Source organism: Rhipicephalus sanguineus, chromosome 8 (assembly GCF_013339695.2).
Source record: "Rhipicephalus sanguineus isolate Rsan-2018 chromosome 8, BIME_Rsan_1.4, whole genome shotgun sequence".
NCBI classification, from domain to species: Eukaryota; Metazoa; Arthropoda; class Arachnida; order Ixodida; family Ixodidae; genus Rhipicephalus; species Rhipicephalus sanguineus.
In genome coordinates this window covers 84,566,249-84,592,691 of record NC_051183.1, presented here as the reverse complement: position 1 = coordinate 84,592,691, position 26,443 = coordinate 84,566,249, and the positions used below count along the sequence as shown (strand labels likewise).

The 26,443-nt window shown below is 46.2% G+C and overlaps 1 long non-coding RNA gene across 2 annotated transcripts; it reads left to right on the top strand.

The window, feature by feature from the left end:
* The first annotated feature begins 419 nt into the window (after positions 1-419).
* Positions 420-21,306, top strand: LOC119402181 (uncharacterized). Of its 2 annotated transcripts, XR_005185663.1 has the most exons (4): positions 420-604; positions 16,063-16,161; positions 21,008-21,142; positions 21,233-21,306. It is a non-coding gene; the product is annotated as an uncharacterized LOC119402181 (long non-coding RNA). The 2 variants fall into 2 exon arrangements; XR_005185662.1 differs by lacking the exon at positions 21,233-21,306 and having other exon boundaries at positions 21,008-21,195.
* Positions 21,307-26,443: the final 5,137 nt, after the last annotated feature.

Here is a 26,443-nt window from a genome sequence, read left to right as displayed (position 1 = left end):
TTTATGCATAGCAAATTCTGAACCAAAAATTATTTCACAGTAAAATATGCATTTGTGGTTCCATCGAGAAATTTAACCCTCCTCCCCCTTCGCCGCAAAAACAGGAACGTTTGGTCTCCCTTACGCGACGCCATTTATGTTAAGAATTCCAAGTGCGTGCATCTTGCTCCGAGCCGTTGTATGTAAGCTTTCCACGAAGGCAATTTCGCCTGTGCTATTTTTACACGTTGCCAGAGGTCTTTTGTCTAATTTCGCACGTCGATATAGCAAATGCACGGCTGTAAGAGAAAGCTGAATAAAGTGGCTTTGCATACCGGTAGGAATATCGAGGGCGTGCGACAACGACAACACAACAAGACAAAAGAAAGAAAATCGGTGAGTATTGTCCAGGATTGAACATAAAGCCTGCGAACGAAAATATATGCTTGAAGGCATTAGAATCAGCAGAATATGGCGCGGCTTACCCGCCTAAATATCTTAGTTGTATTCGCTATATGGTGTATTGTATCAACGTTGGAAAATGCTCCCACTACCGTACTCGCAGGAAGGGGACGCTATCCTCAAGGGATAGTTAATGAGGGATATATTTCAGATGGAGAGACAGGTACCGTAACATCACTCATTCCGAGAACGTATTGCGACGTTTTTGGGCCTAGAGGTCGAAACCCAGATAGAAGGTAGATATAAATTTCCTGTAATAATTATTTCCTTTCTGTGTAGAAAGTGATTCGCCGCAGGCACAGAATTATAATATACGAATGAGACGTTTTTTGTTTAGTAGGAAAAAAAGTGAGCGCTGCAAAGTTGTGGATAAGAAAAAAAAAGACATGGAAAACACAGACGACGCACTTCTAACAACATAATTTAGTGAAAAAGAAAGATTAAAAAAGAGGGGAGAGGAGGGAGAGACCCCCTCTTCAATAAATTCAATGAATTCAGTTGTTAGAAGCGCCTCGTCTGTGTAGTCCGTGTCTTTTTCTCGTCCTCAACGTCACAGCACTACCTTTTTTTCCTACAGTATGTTCCAACTAGCCCCCACACAAGCACTTCAGTAGCCCTAGCTGTACGATGTTCATGCCATCACTCAGTTGTCTTTGTTCGAGCTACACGCCTACACACCTACAACGAAGTGAAGGGAGGGACAGAGAAGATTATTTGTTATTTTTTAGCTGCAGTGTAGTAATTGCAACACAAATGGAAATGAATTACAGTGAACGAAAAATCAACTTGCCGCTAGTAGAGACCGACCGTAAAACTACCAATTGAGCTACAGGGGTGGTCGATTTCTCGTCAACCTTATTTGGTATTTCTGTGTGTGTAATCCTGGGAGTGTTAGCCAGCGCCACTCGTAGCCATGACGCTGAGTGTGGAACACACATTTTGCCAGGTGGCGTCACGTAGAACGTGATCTCCTTACGAGGTAGAAGCTGACCAATAAACAGTCGCATGACGTAATTACTACACTACGGCTAAAAACTACAAATAATGTTCCCTATGCCTGTCTTGATTTCACTGCCTGTTGGCTTAACTAGCTTGTGTCTAACAAAGATAAGAGCCCTTGTTATTTCTCTTTCATTCTTTCGAGTTACACCACTAGCTAAGCTGTGACGAATAATTATACCAGCGTGATGGTTTCCATCCCACAGTTGGATCCCTTCGTTCGACAATCCATCCCTGGCCTTCCTTCTTCCTGGGTTTCCTTCTAATACAAATAATACTGAGAAGGAAACAAAGAACGGTAGACTTTTATGTGGACACTCAAAGAGCGAGTGTTTTGAAGGCGATCGAATCGGAATAAGAACTCAGCGTCCCTTATGCATCTGCCTGAGTCGACTAAAAAGCGAAAGCCATCTTCTTCTTCTTCTAAGTCGATGTATTGAACCTCCTGCGCCCCCCTCCGAAAGCTTTCTGCACCTCACATTGTTTTGTACTGCCTCCGGTATTGGCCCACCTTTGACCAAGCAATGACATGCTACGTGACGCCACAGTGACGTCATGATGATATCATATGGTGGGCGCCATCGTGTGATGATTATATTTGTTCTAAAAAGACAGGGCGTGCAAACACGGACACAAGAAAGAAATCAGGACACCACAAACGCCGACTAACCACTGAAGAGACGCACAACGGCGGTTAAGAAAGAAGGCACGAAAACTTATCTGCGCATGCCCATACAATAGGCGAACCGATCAATCCGGCACGCGTGGGGGTCTACGTTGAAGATAACTGTTAAGACATTTGATTTCATCTTTATGCAAGTTAATCGACGGTTGGCTCATGCATGCGCTACCACTATTCTCTATATGACATGCATCAAGGCGAAAATGTTTGAGGCCCGTGTACTTAGATTTAGGTGCACATTAAAGAACCCCAGGTGGTCGAAATTTCCGGAGCCCTCCACTACGGCGTCTCTCATAATCATAGCGTGGTTTTGGGACGTTAAACCCCAGATATTATTATTATGACATGCATCAATCATCAGACGCGTTTCTTCAATTCTACGCCGGTTCAACACTGCGCATTCATAGAATTTTGGCGTGCACACACACTCTCGAAAATGTAAAGATAGATTAGAAGGTGAGCCTCCGGTTAGCGATCTCTTATGTTCCAATAATCTCTTCGCACCCCCGTCGTTGACGTCGGCGACGTGGGACGCCGACGCGGTAAGCCGGTCAATTTTCGTGTTTGATGAGACATGTGAGGCTTTCGTCTTAATAGTAATTCGCCTTAATATGAATACCATATACGCCGTTGTAGAGGGCTCCAGAAATTTCGACCACCTAGAGCTCTTTAGCGTGCATCTAAATCTAAGTTCATGGACCTCAAGGATTTTGCCTCAGTCGAAATGCTGCCGCCACGGCCGGGATTCAATCCCGCGACCTTCGGATCAGAGGTCGAGCACCATAACCACTAGACCACCGAGGCGGGTTTCGAATCGGAACATACGAGAAAAACGACCTTTATTATCGACTGATTTAAAATAAACTGAAATATTTTGTAGAGTCTGCGAAGCAATGAATCTTTGGACGTTATTTGATTCATGTTAACCACATGTGACAGGGCTGGATTAAACGTGGTGACAATCATATTGAAGTTAATGACAGAGAGGTCCGTATGTGATACATGCATTTATAGTTGAGTGCAGTGCTTGCTGAGTTAAAATATACACTATTCTGGGTCATTTTAAGGAATTACGACCATAATAATATTGGTGAAATAATATATTGCCTTGTCTAAGCTATTACAGTAAATCGAGAAGCTGCATATAGGCGAGAAATGCTAACTCAACAGCGGGCCACTGAGACCTTTCCTCTGTGTTTGTTCATTTTCTGAGTTGTCCGCACAACAGCAACTACACCTGAAACACAGGCTTAGCCGGAGAGTGGTAAGGGGTATAAACATCCGCCCGGAACTTTTGTAATTTCTATGTACATAGTACACGCATGCATAGAAACACACGCACGCATGTGTATGTAGCGAAGTCAGATCCCCGATGAAATAAAATATTGGGTGCACCCCTGATCAGGATCACTTGTACGAGCTTCCACTATCATCAATCCTGAGGAAGACTGGAACAACTGTTGTCGTTTATACATTGTACTACTGTGTTCATAGGCGTATCTACCGCGGGGGGGGGGACAAGGGGGGCGCTAGCCCCCCCACTGAGAAATGTTAGGGGGACTGAGCCCCCCCCCCCACTTTCGACAGTGGTCATTGTCGGCTGCAGACTGGGAAACTAAAAAGTCAGGCAAAGCTTTACTTGAACGCAGCAATAATGTAATTATACAATAAAATAGGTCCTACGATTCAGCTGTGACGACTGTCCTCCGTGTGTCATGACCAGCCACTGTAGGCTCTGGAACGCAAGACGCGAAAGCGTCTTGCGCTCGAGCGTTGCAGAGGAGGCTATCGCTCAGCTGCGGCTCTATAACATTACAGCAATTTGCCATGATTTTATTTTGTTCTGCGTGTACTGAAATTTACGTAACCTGCGACGCAAATACCACCGGGAACCAGTAAACGTCTTATAGCCCGATCAAACGGTCTCCTTTTTTCAGGAAATTTAGTTTCTTTCTTTGAAGACGATTATCATCGCCACTACTCCACATCCAAGCTGCTGTGAGTTTATGAGTGTGCAGAAGTATCGAGTATTTTAATTGTGCCTAGCGAGGAGAGCTAAAAAAAAGATTCCCACTTTAGTTTTCCATTAACCCGCCTCACCTTGCTTATCATATGGTAGCCTGCAGCGGTCGCGGCGGTTTGTAACGAGGCAGTGGAGTTGAACATAATGAGAATCCCAGCTTTCAAGTTTCCCCTGTAACTTGATCTACCTGTCCAGGGAGACGATCACCGTCCACGGTTTTCTGGACTAATGAGGCCGCCCAGCTGCAATGAACAGTGTCTGTTCCTAATAATGTTTATTTCTCTCTCTACCTCTCTGTCAGCAACGATGAGTTCACAGAAAGTTGTATACGCGCAAAAACAGCTCAACATTGGTATATTACTACTGAAAGTGTCTATTATACACATATGAACTCCTCTCGCCCGCTGGCTATAAGTACCCGCTACCATTGTGATTGGCGGGCAGCCTTCGTTCAGAAAGAGACACTGTCTGGCTATTCCGAAAAAATTATTGTTCAGCACATTGATCCGCTGCTTATTGTGCAGACTTCATTTTAACGCACCGAGGTTTCGCATACTTGTGACGTCGCCTAACAAGGAGGCGATTTTATGGCTCACCGAAAATTTTTCGACGAGTAGAAAAGAACCAATGACAAATAATACGCCATATTGAAAATAGTTTGTAATCACTGTTTTCTTTACGCAGTCATACGTAAGTGATAATTACGCGGTGGATCACTTGCGCGTAATTTGTTGCGTCGTGTTACGTGCAGCTGCTGTGAGCCTGACCCAGAAAATTCCGACCAATCATTAACAGCTAACGACCTATGCGGAAGGAGACAATGCGGGATAGTTTAACGCTATAAGCGCCTACATTTTTTCAAATAAAATTTGAGCTTACACAGTTTGCGTAGGCTGTTTACTTGGAGAAGCCGGAGGGGAGGAGTAAAGGGCTACTCCACCGCTCTCCCGTCCACCCCCCACCCAAGCTGGGAAAAGTAAGCTGCCAAGGAACGGCACCTAGTATATAAATTCGTAGTCATTCATAATCTTATAACTATACACAACCAGCTCAATGTGGCTTCCAAAAATATTAATCGACTGAACTTAGTCTTCTTCTTTAGAAAGACGGTATATTAGAGGGCTCTAACAGTAAAGAAATTGGCATTCGGCTTATCCTGATGACTTCTGCAAAGTACCGTGCTTTGTCAGCCACATCTTTTGTTTAATAAGAGAGTACTTAAGGTACTAGGCTCATAGCAGGTTCTTCATACTCATCGTATTTACAACGCCAAAATGAAACTGTGAAGTTGCAGATGGAATGCTCAAATGAAGCACAGGTTAAATGTGGCTGTACATTACGGTACTATTTCCAAATTATTATTAAACACTGCTGTGTTGCCGCGGTATAGGATGGCTCAGCCTGCACAATCTGTTTGTGCAGATTCTTCCTTGATTTAGCACAGTTTTGAAAAGCAGATGATATAATCATCTCGATGAATATAAAAAATCATGTCAAATGCGGAGAAAATGTACTGCTCTCTCTTTCTCACTCACACACACACACACACACACACACACACACACACACACACACACACACACACACACACACACACACACACACACACACACATACACACACACACACATATATATATATATATATATATATATATATATATATATATATATATATATATATATATATATATATATATATATAATGCGGATCAAACGGCACGTGTGCCGAAAACTTGGCGACGCTGCTGCTTGAAGCCCGGCCAGTCGGCGAAATCAATCTCATGGTTGAAGAACCACGTCTTCGCAACACCCGTGAGATAGAGGGAGACGTGACGGAGCTTGTGAGGATCGTCCCACAGATTAGTAGCGCTTACTCTTTCATAATTGTCAATCCAGTTCTCCACATCATCTCCGCGGAGACCGCTGAAAATCGGGGGGTCACGCTGGAGGTTGTTGATGACGTAGAGGGGTGAGGCTTGCGGCGCCGGGATGGGAGCGACAATGGGAGCGGCATGGGCGTCCGCTGGCTGGTTCTGCGCCATGCTGGGGCACGGTGGGTGCAAGCGGCGGCCCGAACGAAGCTCCAGCGAGTAGTCGGGGCGAGGAGAGGACCGAGGATCGTAAAGTCACACCACGTATTATCTACTTAGTTCAATAAGTAGATAATATGTATGTTTATATTGTGTTATGCCGTTAAAACAACGCACAAACATTAATATTAGCACTTCCGGTCTCACCGACAGCTCGTCTGCTCGTAGTTGCCTGGGTGCGTTTTGTCCACCATGCGCAGTGCCAAAATTGTGAATATTTCTGTGCTTTTGACCATTGCCGGTTGCCGTTGAGAGTGGCAGCCGTTCGAGTGTTGCCTCGTCAGCTGGAAACTGCATCGTCGGCACGTTCTCACGACCGGCCGAGGTAGGTGTGCAGCATTTCTACGATAACAATGCTGGCGCCGGCTAGTTTAGGATACCTGTGTTCGCTGTATGGCGAGAGTCCCGTTCGCTGTCTGTACAGTAGAGAGTTTCAGCAAGTTACGGAAATACGGTACGCAAATACGGTAAGGCAGTACGGTAGCGTCCCTCCTTTCCCGCTGGTTGTGCTTTTGCCGCTCCCCGTTCCAGTGACAATGCGTACCCCAAACGACAGGTGTCTCGTTAACAATGCGTGGGCTGGCGGGCAACAATAAGCCGTGACAACCCCACAGTAAATTTCGAAAAAGCTTTTGTGGTGTTGGGGTGCCTTCCCGGCAAAAGGTCGACGACCTGGAAAGGAGGAGCGGTACCGTCCTACGGTAGCGTATTTGCGTACCGTATTTCCGTAACTTGCTAAAACTCTCTAGTATGTCATCGTGCCGTACCTCGGCGTATCCTACCCGTAGTCTCACGTTCCCGAGACACCGCGACACAGCAACCAAGCAAACTCGCATTTTCACGGTAGCTGCAGACAGCCGGGGGATGGGTCCGCGCGGGCCGGATATCCCACGATCCTTTCTTCTAGTCTTTAGTTCTTTGTTGTCAGCCCGCACTCGCTGTGCGCCCGCATTCGAAGAGCAAGCAGCATAGAAGTGCCCACCCACCGGCTAAAATGCTGTCAATCCAGTACCCCCACTGGGAGAAGGGTGGACGCAGCTTTGACGTGTTGAATACGATCCAAGCGCGAGCAGTGCGACGAGGCGGTGTATCGGAGTGTAGGTCGAAACGCATCTCAGCTGTCATTCGTTCCAAACGCGCATGCAGGTTTGTGTTCATGGTTGGCAGAGCGATGAAAACATAACGGCAGTTCGAGGTGCACACCCAACATTACCAAACCGACTCGCAGTTTTCAAGCACGCGCAATACACGGTGCGATGAGCTCCGCTCGACGAGGACCACGCAAGCCGACCGGAAGTGGCGCCACAGACCACGTGGTTGCGCCCAGACGCCAGAGAGAAAAAAAATTCCGCCGGCGCTGACGTAACTCTTGGGCGGAGCCTCGCACCTCTGCGCTCCCTCCCTCCACGCCCTGCGCAGCTGTCCGCGCGCTGGCGGCGTTGAACAGAGGGAGAAAGCTGCGGAACGTGATTTCTATAGTTTGGTAACACCACTTAGACTTGACGGATTCGAAAAATGTTTGCGGCATATGAATCGAGAAGAGTCATACGTCAATATTGAGACTATTCCAATATAACTCATAAAGGTGTTGCAGGGCCCCTTTAAGTGCTTGCCAGGCAAGACAGCTGCGGTGACCTGACTGAAGCCTTCTGGTTAGGCCAACTTTGCCCTGACCCTGTCCGTAAGGTCTGCACTCAGTAAAGTGCGCTCGCTAGGAGGTTTTTCTACCCTGAACAACACTTTAATGGTGAATAAACAATCAACCATGCACACCAGCCCACAAACGTACGACAGAAGGCATAAAAAGGTTTTTTTTTGAGGGAATTTATATCATTTTCACAGACATGCGTATTTTTGCACTAACATTACAGTACAGTTTCTCGTTTCAATGCGCAGTCCGTAAAGAGTAGAGTCGTCAACAAGCACACATGTTGATGTAGTATTTGATATTTTAATGAACAAATAAATAGTTCAGATGGTGCATGATTAGGACCGAATAGAGTGACGTGATACATTTGCATGGTGCTCTGGTTCTTCACTTGCAGTCACGAGGAACACAAAATTAATCACCCAATTACGAAAGTATCGATGAAACCGACCTCACAGAGCCCTGGTATCTTAGCGGAGAAATTAATAATAATAATAATAATAATAATAATAATAATAATAATAATAATAATAATAATAATAATAATAATAATAATAATAATAATAATAATCAAATCAAACGTTTATTTAACGTGCCCAGGAGCAACTGTAAGGTCTTTGTACTGACGCACGAAAAGAAACAAAAAAAACAAGAAAACAAACAAAGGCCAACATTCATAATAAAATATCAGGGATAAAAAACGTTATAAAATTGCACATATACAACTATGCGCAGGAAAAAAAAAACAACAATGTACGAGGCTATATAAGTACCGTGCAAAGCTCGGAGCAGAACAACGACTGGGAGCTGTGAAAAACATCTAGCTCCAAATAGTAAGCATTCTAAAGACGTTGTATCCTGCCAATGGTCGAATGTTCACAGAGGCAGGCGGTTACATGAAGAAGTCTATTCTCTCTGGTCAGCTTACGTGGAATTCGGAAATTAAGACAGTTGAGCAGTACAGGGCAGGATATGATACCATGCACAAGCTTGTGAAGAAATAACAGATCAGCGCGATTTCGCCGGCAGCAAAGTGATGGCAATGATAATAATCCAGCAGCGTTAGAACGAGATCCAGGGTCATTTCTAGCGAAACGATGGTTTAAATGCTTAGGAATGTTTTTCTGGACTCGCTCAATGGCGTTGCTGCTGGAATTAGGAATGCCATTCCAGATCACAGATGCATGCTGAAGTTGAGGAAGACATAGTGCGGTGTACAATTTTCGGAAGGGCATAGGAGAACGGAATTCTCTAGACATTCTGCAAACACTGCCTAGGGTGCGAAGACCCCGCAAAGCAACACGCTTAGCGTGAGCAGAAAACTGTAAGGTGCTATCAAAAAGAAAACCTAGATCATTGATCTCACATACCTTACACAACGACACAGAATTGACAGAATATAAAAATGACACACTAGATGTTTTTCGAGTGAAACTCATTACCTTGGTTTTTGAAATATTTAGAGAGAGGTTATTGCTCCTGCACCATTCAGAAAATAACACAAATCAGATTGCAGCAAGCGACAATCGATAACTGAATGAATTTCCTTAAATATCTTTAAGTCATCGGCATACATGATTATTATTATTATTATTATTATTATTATTATATTATTATTATTATTATTTTTTCCCCAGAAAAATCGACAAAACGCCCAGATTTGCCTTCAAGCGAGGTGACTACGTTGGCTTGTACTATGACTTGTCCACCACAGATTGGTCACTGGTAAATGACAAACCCAATGTTGATGGTCAAGTCGATCAGTTTATGGAACTTATCTTGGCCAGCATGCGCAAGTTCATTCCCCAGTATACACCTAATCATTGTAAATATCCCTCCTGGTTCTCATCCGAACCTGTGCACTGAAACATAAAAATTGTGCACACAGGAAGTATAAACGTTCTCTATCAACTCATTTGAAGGAAGAATTCTGTCGCTTTCGTACTGTTTGTAAACGCCTTTATAAACGGGATCACAATCTATATATTTCATTTTTAGAAAATGCGCGTCTGACAGGCCAGCTGAGTTTTGGAAGTATGTGCGCAAACGGTCGAGCAAAAGTGGCGAGTCCTTCAGGATACTGGACCAAAATGGAGTGGAAGATCAAGCCGTTGCTGACTGTTTTGCTATGCATTTTTCATCTGTTTATACGTCTCCAGCCTCTGTACCTATTAAAGGTCGACAGTTTAAGGCAGTTGGCACAGCTGATGTTGTGTCGCTAGATGAAAATTCCATTTCAGAATGCATTAAGCGCTTGAAACTATCCTTTTCAGCTGGCCCAGATGGCATCCCCCCTGCCATACTAAAAGCCTATGGCAGTACACTTGTACCAGTATTGACTACCATATTTAATAAGTGTCTGCATGCTTCGACCTTATCTAGCACGTGGAAAAGTGCTCGTGTTTTCCCAGTATTTAAGTCTGGATGTAAAAGTGGCGTCTCGAGCTACCAGCCTATTTCCCTTCTTTGTGCCGCATCCAAAATCTTTGAGCTTGCTCTTCGCAAAATATTGTCTTGATGTAAAAAATTCATTGATTGTGAATCAGCATGGGTTTCTCGCTGGCCGCTCAACTGTCACTAATCTTACCAGTTTCATGATGCAAGTCTCCACGCCTATTAAGCAGAGAGGACAGGTTGACGCTATTTACTGTGACCTTAGCAAAGCTTTTGACCTTGTCAGCCATTCGCTGCTTGTGGATAAACTTGCACACTTTGATGTTGATTCTTCAATTGTGAATCTCTTCCATAGCTATCTTCTTGATAGATCATGGTATGTTGCCGTTAATGGCCAAACGTCATCTTTGTACAAAGCTACTAGTGGGGTTCCTCAAGGGTTGGTACTGGGCCCACTCCTCTTTTTAATTTATGTTAATGATGTTTCTTCTGTCATTCGGAATTACTCTTTCGTTTTGTATGCCGATGACTTAAAGATATTTAAGAAAATTCATTCAGTTATCGATTGTCGCTTGCTGCAATCTGATTTGTGTTCTTTTTCTGAATGGTGCAGGAGCAATAACCTCTCCCTAAATATTACAAAAACCAAGGTAATGAGTTTCACTCGAAAAACATGTAGTGTGCCATTTTTATATTCTGTCGATTCTGTCGTTGTGTAAGGTATGTGAGATCAATGATCTAGGTGTTCTTTTTGATAGCACCTTACACTTTTCTGCTCACGCTAAGCTTGTTCCTTTGCGGGGTCTTCGCACCCTAGGCTGTGTTTGCAGAATGTCTAGAGAATTCCGTTCTCCTATGCCCTTCCGAAAATTGTACACCGCGCTATGTCTTCCTCAACTTGTGTATGCATCTGTGATCTGGAATGGCATTTCTAATTCCGCAGCAACCCCATTGAGCGAGTCCAGCAAAAATTCCTAAGCATTTACAACCATCGTTTCGCTAGAAATGACTCTGGATCTCGTTCTAACGCTGCTGGATTATTATCATTGCCATCACTTTGCTGCCGACGAAATCGCGCTGATCTGTTATTTCTTTACAAGCTTGTGCATGGTATGATATCCTGCCCTGTACTGCTCAACTGTCTTAATTTCCGAAGTACAGGTAAGCTGACCAGAGAATAGACCTTTTCATGTCACCGCCTGCCTCTGTGAACATTCGACCATTGGCAGGATACAACCACTTTACAATGCTTACTTTTTAGGGCTCGATGTTTTTCACGGCTCCCAGTCGTTGTTTTGCTCCGAGCTTTGCTCTGTACTTACATAGCCTCGTACACTGTTGACATTTCTGTTTTTTTTTGTTTTTTTCTTCCGCCTGCGCATAGTTGTATATGTGCAATTTTGTAACGTTTTTTTATCCCTGATATTTTATTATGAATGTTGGCCTTCGTTTTTTTTCGTGCGCCAGTGCAAAGACCTAACGGTTGTTCCGGGGCACGTAAAATAAACGTTTGATTGATTGATTGATTGATTGATTATTATTATTCACTATCGATAGGCAATATTTCCCTAATGTTTGCCGTCTGCTGCGCTCAAATCAATACGCGTAGAAGGTGATCGAATACATGGGTATCTTTAGATCAACATCGAACAAGCCATGATAGATCAACCATAATATTACTATATACGATTTGAGCTCACTACATTTAAAATGAGCAGACTGTACAGGGGCGTAGCTTACACAATATTATAAAATTAAGGAAGGAAGAAAAACAGGAGATAAAGAAAAGGCAGGGGTGTTCACCAGTTTAATATAGCCGGTACGCTACACTACACTGGGCAAAAAGATGGGAGAGTTTCAAAGTTAGAAGAATAAAGAAAATGAAAAAAAGAGATGGAGCACAAAAAAAATTAAGAAAAAAATTGTTCTCTAGTAGGAGGAGAACAAGGGCGCGCACGTATTCTTGCACATCTCAGTGGTTCGTAAGATAATCAGGGAAAGGAAATATTTTTGGCATTTTTCTTCATTTTAGAGCATTTAGTCATGCTAACGCACACACATGTGGAAAATGTGTTTTATAATATAGAACTGACGCATCCAACGAGACAAGTTTATTTTTTCGATGTCACGCGGTTCAACACAGATTGACACAGGTTCGAATAAAATCCGCGGCAAATAAAGCTAAATCGATCCGAGGGTATCAAACTTAAGCGCTGACAATGTGGCTGGCTATATGAAAAAAAATATCTGCAGGTGACCCTAATCTTTGACCATGGTGCCGGGTAGTGACACTGACCCTAGGGAGTGTCATGGTGTATTCGTTAGCGGCCAAGGAGACATCAGCGGCATCAAGCGTTCGACGACACTGAGCCCACTATACCCCTCTTAAAGTTCCAATGTACCATGACACACCTAGAAGAACAACAGTTGACGTGGGCAGGCGCGCGCTCTTATATTACTTGACCAACTCCGGCGCCAGTGCAGCCTACGCCCGCCCTGTCCCGTGATGCACGCGGGACGCCGCTGTGTGACCCGGTGCACAGCTGGCGCAATGGGAGGGGGACGGGAAGAGTGCGTGTGGCGAGGAGGATGTGAGGTCAACACACCAGATGTTAGCGATCCTTTAGCGCATATAAAGCTATGACTTACGACATACCGTAATGTCCGCCCTATCATGTACCACACAGCGGTGCGCATGCTTTTCGATCGTCGATAACTTCATCCGTGCGTGGAACGTAGCACAATTTATAAGTGCGACATCACAAATTCCAGAATTTTCGCTCGAGTTCCCGCATGCTACAGAATGTGCTCGCCAATTCAAGAATATGCGCGATATGATTCCAGCATACGAAAAGGCTCCAGGAGGTTCTAATACACTCACGTGCGGCAAACACGTGTGACAATTAGGACATTTAGATCTGGTCACATTATATATAACAAGCAATAGTACGTATGAATATAAGCATGTTAAATAAATCACAGCATATCCACAGAGTGAATGATGATGAGTGGGCGAAGCTGCGGAGGTTCATCGGTAAACCGTGAATCTTCCGTGAATTCTGCCCAGTACATCATCACCGACGTGAGATCGGGCGCGTTTATACTAAAGGTTCGATGAGTTATGACGACTTGCAGCTCACTTTAATTTTACATGTACGCTGCGAATTTTCATTGTTTAGAAAATCATTGCTTTAGAAAACATCTGGCGTCTTTCGTTAAGCAGCTGGCGTCTTTTCCTTTTGCTTTAGAAACATCTGGCGTTCTTCCGTTTTGCTTTTACAAAACATCCGGCGTCTTTCATTGGTTTATTTCATCAATAAACGGCGTTTTGAACAAAATTTTTATTGTTTAATCACGCACAGGAGAAATCTCATCAGGCACTACCTTGGAGGTAAAGAATGGCTGCTAATGGGAATGAGAGACAGAAGAAGTCGGCTTTTAGCTACCGCTGCGAATTTTTTATTGTTCAACAACGCACAGGAAAAATCTCCCACCGGCACCACCTTGGAGGTCAAAGCCTAAGACTGGTTACGGACTACGACTACGACTACGAGGCACGAACGGGTGCCGCCTTAAGGAGCTTCGCCCCTAAAACACTAGGTGTGGATGCGCCCAGCCTGCCTGCGTTGTCCAAAATGCGCAGCAATTGTCTATTTCCTCCACATGACGTGGATAGAGATGTGCAATCATGTAATCTTTACTTCCCTTTGGCAGCAGTAGAAGAGCGTTATCTTAGCAGTCTTTAGTGTACTGGTCTTTGGTACCGAGAGAGGGAGAGAGAAAGCATTTTATTTAAAAAATATAACCCAAGCATGTGGGAGGAAACCCTAGTTCGAAGTCCCTATGATGATCTGGGAGACGACAAGGTCCCATTGAACCAAGACCTGGTGGATCTCGGGAGGCCCGTCGCAGAGGACGTTGTTCCACAGGTCTTTGGTGCGAAAGGGGCGGATGATAACTGGAGGGGGAGGGAATAATTTTGCGGCACACTCCACCGTGACATGGAACGCCGTCGTTGGGCTGCACAGCCCGGCAAGAGTCTGCCTAGCGATCAGGGTAGAATTTACGCATGGAGAGGAGGTTGCGGAAAGTACGCGCTTGAAGTTGGCGGAGTGCCACCTCCTGGTCTCGCGAGAACGACGGTGGCAGGGGGTTCAATGTCTGTCTAGCTCTGGTGTAGTATGTTAATATGTCTCGATATGTGAGCGCAGGACCCGCTTGATCTGGATTTTCGGCCTTTCCTCGAGCGACCGCAAGAGCGTTGTTTATCCTACCAAGTATTAGTTTGTTTACAATTTGATTCTGCACGGAAGAGCACGTGCGTCAAATAAAACGTTTAATTCAAGCTGGGGTAAAGAATCGAACCTTTCCATTTGCGCTGAGTATTTGTTAAAGGGCCCCTCACCAGGTTTGACAATTTTGAGCTGACGAGCGCAATCCATGCACTAGGCGTTCACCATTACGTCTGCCAAAATTTGCAACGCTACGCGCCGCGTAAGTGGGTCAAATTTCAAGCTGAACGCTGCTTGCCCTTCCTCTCGCATCCACGCGCCCAGAGAATGAGGGGATGACGTGCATGAGAGAATGGCCCTACGTAGATGGTAGTGCTGTGACGTCGCTGCTCTACGTAGACGAGTGTGCTCTGACGTCGCCAACAGTAGCACGTGACACTGCGATAATTATTTGACACGACGCGTAGTTTTTGTAATTTGTTGCTTGAATGGATGAATAAAACTTGAGAGCAATAATAAAACACACAAACGGAATGTGTGCGTTTTCTTTTTTTTAATTTTTACTGCGAATCGCAGCGAGATTCGAGACTAATCTACCTCCGTTTCGCACGCGTTCGTGTTCTCGCGCTTTGCGCATCGTGCAGACGCCACCCTTTACAACGAAACTAATTTTCTACTGCGTTCCAGCGCTCATTAGGCTCATTTATCCTCCCGCGTCTAACTAGATGTTCATGCGACACACCGCTAGTCTCGCGTCCGTACAAATGTTGCAGCTTTCATGCTCAGTAATCGGTTGAAAGCCATGTGATCGGCGAGGACGCATTCGGCATAACTTGCAGAGATGAAGCGCAAAGAACGCCGCCACAACACCGCTCGCGTCTCGGAGGCTCGGGCTGGTTCGGGCGCGTCATGCGCTCGTGACATTCTGTGCGCATGGCGTGTTCATGCGTATGCGTTATGTGATCCTTCCGCTCGCGTGCCGAAGAGGGCAGGGAAGGGATTTGGCTTGCGAAGGCTACGCGGGGCGAGCGGCGAGGGTTTGCAGCTCGCCTCCTCGCATCATGGTTTCGCATCGCTACAAATTATTGTTTTTCTCAGCTTCTAACCGACCGATTAGAAAAAATCTTGTGGCATAATGCTCTTTATTGGGCTCGCAACAACGTGCAATGTGTAATTAAAATTGGTTAGGTCACCTGGTGAGGGGCCCTTTAAGAGCATTTGTACTCTTAGAGGTGAGGGTATTCTTAGAACACTCTGTGCCAAATTAGCTAGCGCGTAACGAAAACGGTACTGGTTAAAACAACCGCATCTTGTAAAATTGTTCGGAAGTGAAATTTGCACGAAAAGAATGTAGAAATGTGAAAACTCCAGCCGAGTGTTTTATTTCTATGTCTGAAGTCTTCTGAAGTGCCCTGTTGTTCTAACGGATCATCAGACACTAAACACGTGCTTCTATTATGATGCATGCATGGCAGCGGAATATCAAACATATAACAACTCCGAACATTTGAAATACTTGTCGCTTCTCTTGATATTTTACTTTCCAAACAGGAAACAATATGGGTGCCAGCGAAGGTATTTCCGGGACACAACGACGACCACGATCTCCATCTCGACCACGACAACCACGTCGACCTTCGCTAGAACAACGTATGTACTGCGCTTTTTTGTATAAGCTGATGCTGAATCTAAATGTAGATGCTCGATTATTTGTGCTCTATAAAACACGCAGAAAGTGAACCTCGATTGGGATAAATGGCGTTTGCAATGCCCTGCTTGCTTACAGAATGTGCTACGCAAATTGCGCCACGCCCTGTAAATGAACAACGCGTAAAAAGGTTCCACAACAATCGTCATCTCTCCTGCTCGCGTTTCCTTCCTTGAAAACTCGGCGCTGACGAGTTACCTCTCAAAAATGCTAGGCCACGCAGATATCGCGCACGCCCTTGGTGACCTGATAGTGTTGAACGCGTGGCGGTAGTGCATGAAAAAGCAAGCGAGACAAAACGGCAAGTTGGGCGAGTTGGTAGTTGACCATCGTTTGCTGAGGGCAGCGCGACCCGGACTGAGGACTGAGAGACACGTACACAAACAATCTCAGTCCTCAGTCCGGGTCGCGCTGCCCTCAGCAAACGATGGTCAAGCGAGACAGATGAGTGTCATTGTTTCGGAACAGAGGGACATCCTTTTTTACGCGCTCCTTTTTTTTATAGTGTGACATGACGTTGTCAGCGTTTGCGCAACAGAAGCAGAGTAAAAGAATGCAAGATAAGGGGCAGAAGAGAGGACAAAACAGCAGCGTGAGAGCTCTCATTGTCGCCTTGCCTTCCATTGCACCCCTACTTTTGCCTCCGTTTACTCTGTTGCATTCGCTCTAAACACTTAAACCGTCACTCTTTACCAACTCGCCCAACCTGTTACTCTTGTGTCCTGACATTTCGTTGAGTTGTGTACGCCACAGCGTTAAAAAATCACATTTAGGTATATTGGCATGTATGACAATTAAACAATGTTTATTTCTGTAATGCGTGTTTATAATTCGAAGTCCTAGAAATGGGAACGCATTTCGCGAACTCTTCCACGAGTTTCTACATAGTAACTGCTTCGAGACTTAAAAAAAAGCGACGCTTTTTACGAGGGCCCGTATTCACAAAAACGTTTTACGCAAAACAATTTTGTAAGATGATATTTCAGCCATTCACGATGTCTGGCATATAATTGGCGAAGCCGTCTAACCAATGGGGAAAGCGCACTTACGAAAGAGAAGTTGTGTGAATTCCGCACCGGGTGTTGTCATATATAGTGCGTCGCATTCCTTGAGGTTAGTTATTAGGCTTAAGCTATTGGTCAATTAAAGCGTCAACGTTCTAAGATAATTGAATAAAAAAGACGAAGACGCCGACCACAAGAGAATAAAAAATCTAATGACGTTTCGGCACCCAGAACGGGAGCCTTGTTCACAATGAGAGCGAAAGGCGGAAGCTAAGCGTTGAAATAGTCTACAGCACGTGACCTAAACATCTTGCGTATGCAGGGGGCAGATTACCGTCCGTGCGGTTGAGCATGTTCTGCAAACGGAATAATATGCATAATATGCAAACTGAAGTCTGTGAAACTCGATGTCGTCATTAGGAAACACTGTCACCGAAGTGGGCTCCCATTACTCAATGACGATTGCTCGATAGGCATCCTTCACAATGAATCCTCCCAGGTTTGAGCTGAGCACTGGTCAAGGTCATTCCATAGTCGTAGATAAATATACATCATGAAATAGCCGCTTGGGCGAGCGCATTGGGGGTAAAGACTTTCCTGCGTTATGGATCGGGTGGGGCCTTCATTATTTTTGAAGCGGTTGACAAAACTGGTGTATCTCACTGTAATTTAAGAAGAGCGGTGAGGAGTGCCTTGACCGTGTGCGCAAGTGCAAGCACCATCTTGCGTGTGCGCAAGTGCAAGCACCATCTTGCGAGAGCAACGCTACGCACTTCCTGTGGGTAGCGTTGCACCAGCAGCAAAATATATAAATAAATCGTCCTTTCATGTAACAGAAAGCGTGCAATTTGTACAATTTTTGACTGGAACAAACGAGCGGCGGCGAAGGGTCGGGGTGAGGTGCGAGGGACGTGCCGTCAAAGTATGACGCCCCTCCTTTTCTAACGCAGGAGCTAGCGAACGCTCATGGCTCACACAGAAATGTGTGTATAGCCTGCGATGCGGCGTAGGTGCCCAGATGTACACTGCGCCCATAGAGCTGACGCTTTTAAATGCGAATGTATTTCTTAGTCGGGCTATGTCAGGCGTCCGGCGTTGTGTTGTCCGCGGCGCCCTCTCCCATAGCAACAGCTGCGGGCGCGCGCGCTTACCCTCTCCCCTAGCAACCGGAGCAGGTGGTGCGAGAGAGTGTAGGAGAGGGTAGGTGCAGTGCTTCGCCGCTCCTTCTCTCGCCGTTCGCTCTCTCTCCTCCCTGCACCCCACTGTCCCGTCCGCTCGCGCCTCACTCTCGACCGTTCGCTGGCTGGGCGCCTCTCAAGAACATCCGGAAATGTGTGCTTGAGACGCCGCTGTGAAACGCCAACGCCGAGCCGAGAACGCTGGCGCCCCACTCTCCCGTCCGCTCGCGCCTCACTCTCGACCGTTCGCTGGCTGGGCGCCTCTCAATGCGATGGCAGAAGTCGGTGAAGGCGAATGTCTGACGGCAACGGTACCCTCTCTCGGTGCAAAAAGTGCATTCGCATTTCCTCACGATTCCCTTCGGGGAGGTGGGGGCATTTTTTAGATGCGAAGTATCTTATGGTGGAGTTCAATCCGGTGGTGGTGGTGGTGGTGTGCGGCGTGACCACCCTTACTGCGCATGCGCATACCCTCTCCACTCTTCACTCCCCCTCTCCCCTCCCCACTTTTCCTCTCCAAATTCCCCTCCTCCCCTCCCCCTTTCCACTCTTCCTCTGAAACGCAGGCTAGACATGCCGAAATTCCCTCCTGTGAAACGCCGCGATTAGCACCAGCGCATGCGCGTCCCCTACCCCTCTCTCTCCTCTCCTACGCTGGCCCCCTCTCGCACGCCTGGCGACTGCGTTCCCCGCTCGCCCTGTGAGAAATAACGGCCAGGCTAGGGGGAAGACAAGATGCGCGTAGCATTCCTCTTCGCGTTCGAGGACGCGAGATCGGTAGCATGCCCAAAGAACGCCAACGGAACGCGATCGTGCAAGTGCTCCGGCTTCGCATCGCCTCATGGTCCCCTTTAGCGGGAAATGGTGTAACTTTTTAACAATACTTTGGGCAGAAATGAAGTTGCCAAGAACTAACAATCGAAGGTACCTACTATATGTTTCGTATTAGAAGACAAAAACAAGCATAAGCGTAGCGCCTGTGAAGGAGCCCTATGTGTTCCTCGGCGTTATGTGGGACGCATTGGCTCTATTCGATCAAAATAATTCCTTCGATTGCTTTGCAACGTATACAAGCGGTAGCTAGCTGTGAGTTATCCCTCTAAATGCGGAGGCTGCCGTACAGTACCATGCGGCAAGCAGCACCGGCGGTCCTAACACCTTTTCTTGCCAGTAATATACGGCAGAGCAAAGGCTGCGCCAGCCACGACGGATTGCAGATTTGTATGCGTTGTCTCTTCACGTGCGTACTGAAGGTGGTCGCTTTAGCGAAAAGCATCAATGATAACTGAAGCAAGACACGTCGCGAAGCTCTGTCGGTTCTATTCAATGGGACGTGACAGTGGAAGCTCGCTCCCATTATCAGAGATGTGTTTATATTTACCTATGCATATAACATCATTCGTTACCGTTTAATGAGTAAGCGGATGCTTGTTGTATTAGATGCCGCCGCTCAAGCCACGAGACTTCAGTATATAAGCTTGACCAAGTTTGTACGGATTTCGTCTATCCTGTAAGCATTGTGAAGCCCACATATTCAGAAACGCGAGCCTTTCTTCGGGTTGTTTCTTAATACATTACTTTCGCTATAGATGGATTGTCTTCTTGGCGAAATTGCGGAACTTAGACGCTCAAAGCCTTCTGCATTGGTTCTACAGTTTGCGTGCAACCAAGATAGCGACAGTTTTATATCAGTTTTTAGAGCGGGACATTTCTAGTGTCTTTATTCAATACAGCATGTGTCCGTGTATTTTGTAAGTCGAGAGAAGAGCGGTGACCAAGACACCCCACCCACGCTTGAAAAGATTGCCTCATTGACCTTGCCCGTAGACATCATCTTCGCAAAATAATTATTAAACACCGGGTAGTTCAAGGGACCATCTGCTGCCATGCTGTGAAATTATTGCCCGAGTTTACGTTTTACGCAGGCAACTCCCTACGAACTCGTGAAATCAAAATAGTGCGACGAATTCTATGTTTAACTTTCTTTTAGCAGAAGAATGGATTCATGAATGCTGTATTTATTTTTATTTAGTATGTGTTTATTTATTTATTTCAATGCACACGTGCGCCCGAAGCAATTGCAGTAGGGGATTTGAAACACGAGCGATAAAGCAAACAAATGCGCAAAAATAGAAAACTTGAACAGGTGCGTTGAATAAAAAAAACGTGCGACACAAAAGGAAGCGTATTGCACGTACTAATAACATAACAATCATGTACAAAACGAAATAACATGTAGAACAAAATAAGCTGTAACCAACAGATGAAAAATACAGGAAGAAAATTTTACGGCCAGACCGACCACACCAACATAACTCTTTACATTGAAGATATGGTTGCTCGAAACTTCAGTGAAATGCTCTGCGTGGGCGTGAATCATGGTATGACGTCACATGGAAGGCGATTCATGTTGGGCTTGTTGCTAGTTACTTAAGCCATTATTGCAGTGAGAACGCAGTAGAGACTGCACAGAACGACATAGGACAACCGCTTGCGGTGGTCCTGTGTGGTTTCCTGTATAGCTTGTAGTGTGGGTTAGCTAGAATAATAGTTTCGTAATGAATGAAGGCCGGTATTTCATTTTGTACTGTTGTTTTCTTTACAAGGTGTTCGTCGGAGCATCAGAAGAATAGAAAGACGAGCGAGGAATATTCCAATCCAATTTCCTAAGAGGTCCTGATAAGGGGTCAGAAGTGGATAAATCTATATCAACCTGTAGGTTCATCACCGCAATAAAAATGGTATGTTTCTCAACACATATACACAACGTTGCGTGTGTGTGTTGATTTCACTTTATTGTGTGTATTTATATCATTCCTCCCTTCATGCAGGAGCAGAAATGCGATACTTCTCAAGCGCACATGCTCTAAGAAAAAAAGAAAACCAAACGAAAAAAAAAGAGCCATAAGAGGGTCACGGCACCGTGACACGTTTCGGGTATTTCACCCCTTTTGTAAATTATAAGCAGAAAAACAGAGTTATCATTTCTGGAGGAGTCACTGGACTCTCATGAAGCGCGTTTCGATTGGCTTCCGTAATGAAGGTGCCGCCGTATACGCCGCACATATCGCGCGTTTACCGCGCGGCGCCGTTGTGGCAGCTTGGCTCGCCGACGGATCCGGGCTGGCGCGGCGCCACCGCCTCCTTTCTCAGTCTCTCAATCTCCTCGGCAATGATGCCAATCCTAGGTGGATCAGTGAGGCGACGGTACCGCAATGCCAATCCTAGGTGGATCTCATCGGCAGTCATGACAAGGCGGATCAGTGGTTACGGTGCTCGTCTGCTGACCAGAAGGTCGCGGGTTTGATCCCGGCCGCGGCGGTCGCATTTCGGTCAAGGCGAAATGGTAGAGACACGTGTACTACGCGATGTTAGTGCACGTTAAAAGAACACGAAATTACCGGAGCGCTCCACTACGGCGCGCCTCATAATCATACCGTGCTTCTGGCATGTAAAACTTCACATATTATTATTATTATTATTATTATTATTATTATTATTATTATTATTATTATTATTATTATTATTATTATTATTATTATTATTATTATTAATAAAAAGGACATTTATTGGGCTTAGAGCTGACCGTTGGTCGCGCAATGCACCGAGCACAGTCCACTAGCTCGAGCCTCTGCTGCAGGCTCGATGCTGATGCTTCCGCACCGGAGTACTTTGTCTTCGTTACAATTGGCCCCGCTGATAAAAAGGAGCAATCCTGGCGACCTAATCGTCTGCAGGGACCGTAGAATCATGATACGGCTTGAGTCTCTGAACGTGTAAAACCTCGCGGTTACGACACCGCAGGCCAGACCGCGGCGTGAGAGGTTTAGTAAGGTAGTTGACTCAAGAAGTCTGATCGAGAACGCAGTGTGACCCATCGTACTTATGAAGAAATTTAGGATAGAGCCATGGTGTGCGATGCGGCACTGGCAGCCACACAGCGGCAACCGGGAGAAAAACGGGAGTCAAGTTCTGGACATCGTGGATTACTTTTTAACACGAAAGAGTTTCATGACGTATTTGCGTCACCGAAGTACGTCAGCAAAATGAGCGCCATCAGATGGCAAAGAAAAAAAAACATAAGAAAAAGTTTCATTGACGGTAGTCGAACCCATGACCTGTCGGTCCGCGACGATGTCTGGCGCACATTTAGCACACTGAGCTACCGCCCAAGACATTAGGAATGATACATGAACGCGCCTTTTATCTTTCACACCTTCCTCTCGCAGTGCTCTTGGATGGATGGTTGGATGGATGGATGGATGGATGGATGGATGGATGGATGGATGGATGGATGGATGGATGGATAATGCTATGAGCGTCCCTTTTATAATGGGGCGGTGACATATGTGTTCCACCCGGCTCGAAAAAAAAAAGACGCGCCGTTGATACGAACGTCCCATTCGGTGCGTTTCCAATAGAACTGTATTTCGTCAACGCTTTAACACACCGCGAGGTGGCGGGTTTTTTCCAAGCCTCGCTGACGGCATCCATCTGTGTTGAAAAATAGCTCTCCGACGCTCGCATGGCTGTCGCACCGCGTTCCCCGCTAGCCCTGTGAGAAGGGCCACGCTAGAGGGAAGACACGACGCGCGTAGCGTTTCTCTTCGCGTTTCGCGACGCTTTGAAGGAGTGCATATCAGTATCAGTCTTTATTATGTGGTTATTGATGTCATCGTTGCGCGGGATTCACCATATACGGTGTCCACGTATAGGTTGAGAACTTCAGCTACCGCAAGGGTTAAATCATGATCATGGGGGTTAGTCGTCGGCACGGGGATGTGCGCCTAGGCGTCAACGTGAGTGCGATGCGTCCACATCAAGCGGTGCTGTATCTGCCAAACAGCAGCAGACATTGCACAAGGTCTCATATACCAATTCACTATAAACAATAAACTACTTCAGTGACGACACGTTTCACCTTCGTGTTATACCGATTCCTGTGACGGAGGGATCAGCAATCTTTTTGGCGGTTATGATCATCAGAGGTAAAGTGGCGGGCCAGCTGGCGACATTCTTCTGCGTGTCTGGCGGCTTCCAAGATAGGCGGGCACTCGTACGCGTCCGGTCGATAGGGCAGAATGGTGTCAGTGGTGTGGGAAGGGTGACGGCCATGAACGAGGTAAAAAATTACAGCATATCAACGGGTGAATGCTGAATAGCTTGGGCGAAGCTCCTGAAGCAATCATGGTCTCGGGATCCGCTTCTCGTTGAGCCCGTTTCGCAGCGGCGTCCTTGGCGCGCACCGTCCCGGGATCCGCCTAGCTGCCGCCAAGCGAGCGCCCGCCGCTGCGCATCGTCCATGCTCCACCAACGATCCGACTCATACGGCGGCGATCCAGGAGAATGAGAGAGGAGCTCGCTCCCCGCGCAGCCCGCGCAGCAGCCAATTGGAGCAGCGGGACTTCCAGCGCCATCTAGTGTCGATTCACACAAGCGCCATATTGCACACAATTCCATTGGACCAATGCCATCCAGGAAATGAGACGAGAAATGGTGATGACACAGATTGTGTACAGCGCCATCTAGAATATCGTACCTGAACTGCAGTTTGTATGTGGATGGATCGATGGATGCTATGACCGTCCCCTTTATAACGGGGCGGTGACATGCCTGCCACCAGGCTCGAAGGGGGAAAAAAAAGCTTCCTTGTTTCAAGTTGGCTTAATACCTTATCTACACTGATTAAATCTATGTTATTATACCAAAAAAAAATCACGGTCGATCTCTCTGCCTCTTAAGGCAGAATGACCTCATTTTCCCCATTATTTATTTTTGTGCGTTATCTCTACTTTTCTGCCACCAATACTCTAACCGTCTCTTACTTATGTCTATCGCTGACGTGTTCAGCTTTCCATTGTTGTCCCTAAAACCCAAGGCTTCCTGTAGACTCGTGCCCACACGTATACCTGGGTGAATATCGCCACATTCAATCAGTACATGTTCCATCGTTTCCTTAGTTCCCCCCGCAGCATGTGCATTGTTCTTCTTCGTTACTGAATCTCGCTTTATAACTACGCGTTCTAAGGCAGCCCGACCTTGCTTCAAACAGTAAAGCGCTTCACCTTGAATTATCATAAAACCTTTCCCTCCTTATTTCGTTTTTTCCCTTTGGGTAGTTACTCAGAGCAGGCTTCTTTTCCATCGCTGCCATCCAATAAGTCCTCTCCGCCTCTCTGGCCTTCCGCCTAATGCTCCTTGTTGCCATATCGCCCGCACTGCTAGCCGGCGGCTAGCCTTCGTCACTGGACCTTTCTAAATTCCGTTTCGTCGTGTAACAGGGGCGTAGCCAGAAATTTCAAGTAGTCAAAAATTTCAGAAATTTCAGACCTCTCAAGTCCAGTTGATGGGTCAGCTGAATGGATGGATGGATTTATGCTATGAGCGTCCCCTTTATAACGGGGCGGTGACATGTCTGCCACCAGGCTCGAAGACAAAAAAAACTAGCTTCCTTGTTTCAAGTTGGCTTAATACCTTATCTACATTGAATAAATCTATGTTATTACAGTTGAAACCCGCAATAACGAAATCGGCAGGGAAAGCACAAAATTTCGCTCTTGCGGGAATTTCGTTGGCGCGGGAATGCGGCAGAAAAGACATGGAATGTACAGAGAACACATTTTATTTCCAGAAGTCAGTAAGTTTGCTTTGTCGGGCCTTACCATGCAGCAATTTCATGCCTCTCGACCGGGAATCTCGTTTGCCACGGCACAAAGTTCGCCCCATGCACTGGTAAGTGACGGCGGCACTGCGCTGTCACCAGAACCGTCATCAAGTGCGCCTACAGGCGAACTTCTTCCAGCTCCGTTGGATCAGCGCGGATGAGCGCGGAATCGTGGACAGCGAGCTGCACGCAACGCCAAATTCTTCAACGATGTCAATTTTTCCTGCCCTTTTCTACCTCAATGATGATTGCAGCCTTATCTTCTAGCGTGATGAGCTTCCGCTTTTTTGTTGGAGGCGGCACCTTCGCAGGCAACGAAATGGGACGAAGCAATCGCAACACACAGTCCACGTTGCACCAAGCGACCAAGCAAACACTCGACAAATGGCTCCACACGCGACCATGTGTGCGCAAAGCCGACAAAGCCAAGCACAGAGCCAAGCCAACGAACGAAACTCCATTAGGAATGTGGATTTCGCTACGTAGTCCGCGATAACGAGCAGGTGTTTCGGCAAGCCATCATCATCGTCATTGTCGCCAGCTTTATGTTTTTTTGTAAACAGTGATGGCGGCTGCTTCTCAAGTGCGCTGCAGCGATAGTTTTGCACAATTTCAGTGTAGCATGAACGCATTTCAGCAGTTTTCGAATGTAGTTAATGTTGCGAGAGTAGATTATTTGCGCACTCGTGTTTCAAAAATTTCGTTAATGAGGGACTGCGGTATGAATATATTTCGTAGTCGCGAGTTACGAAATGCATTGACTCCTATGGCCGTTCGCCGGTGCTCCGAAAATATTTCGTTGCGGTGAGAATTTCGTTCCCTCGGGATTTCGTTATCGCGGGTTTCGACTGTATACCAAAAAATATAAATTCACGGTCCATCTCTCTGCCTCTTAAGGGAGAATGACCTTATTTTTCCCCATTATTTATTTTTGTACGTTATCTCTACTTTTCTGCCACCAATACTCTAACCGTCTACAGCTGACATCTACCGCCTGTGCTCCGTTCAACATTGCAGAAAACTTTCCTTTGGCGGCTGGTTGCACATCAGGGCACGTTCGGCTGCTGTATGTTGCCGGAAAATGGAAATGCACACGGAAACGCGTCCTTCATGGTTCACCTCTGTCTCCGTGCGGAATGCGCAAGCCGTCGGACAAGAAACATATTTCCACACACAAACTGACTGTGACTGCCCGCGAGGTTTCGCTCGCTCATGCACACGTATACACGCGCATATATACGCGAACGACGCCTCTCATGTAGGCAAAATTATAGCGTTGTAGCAGAGCATAAAATCGTTCACGAAATCACAGCATATCCACGGAGTGAATGATGATGAGTGGGCGAAGCTGCGGAGGTTCATCGGTAAACCGTGAATC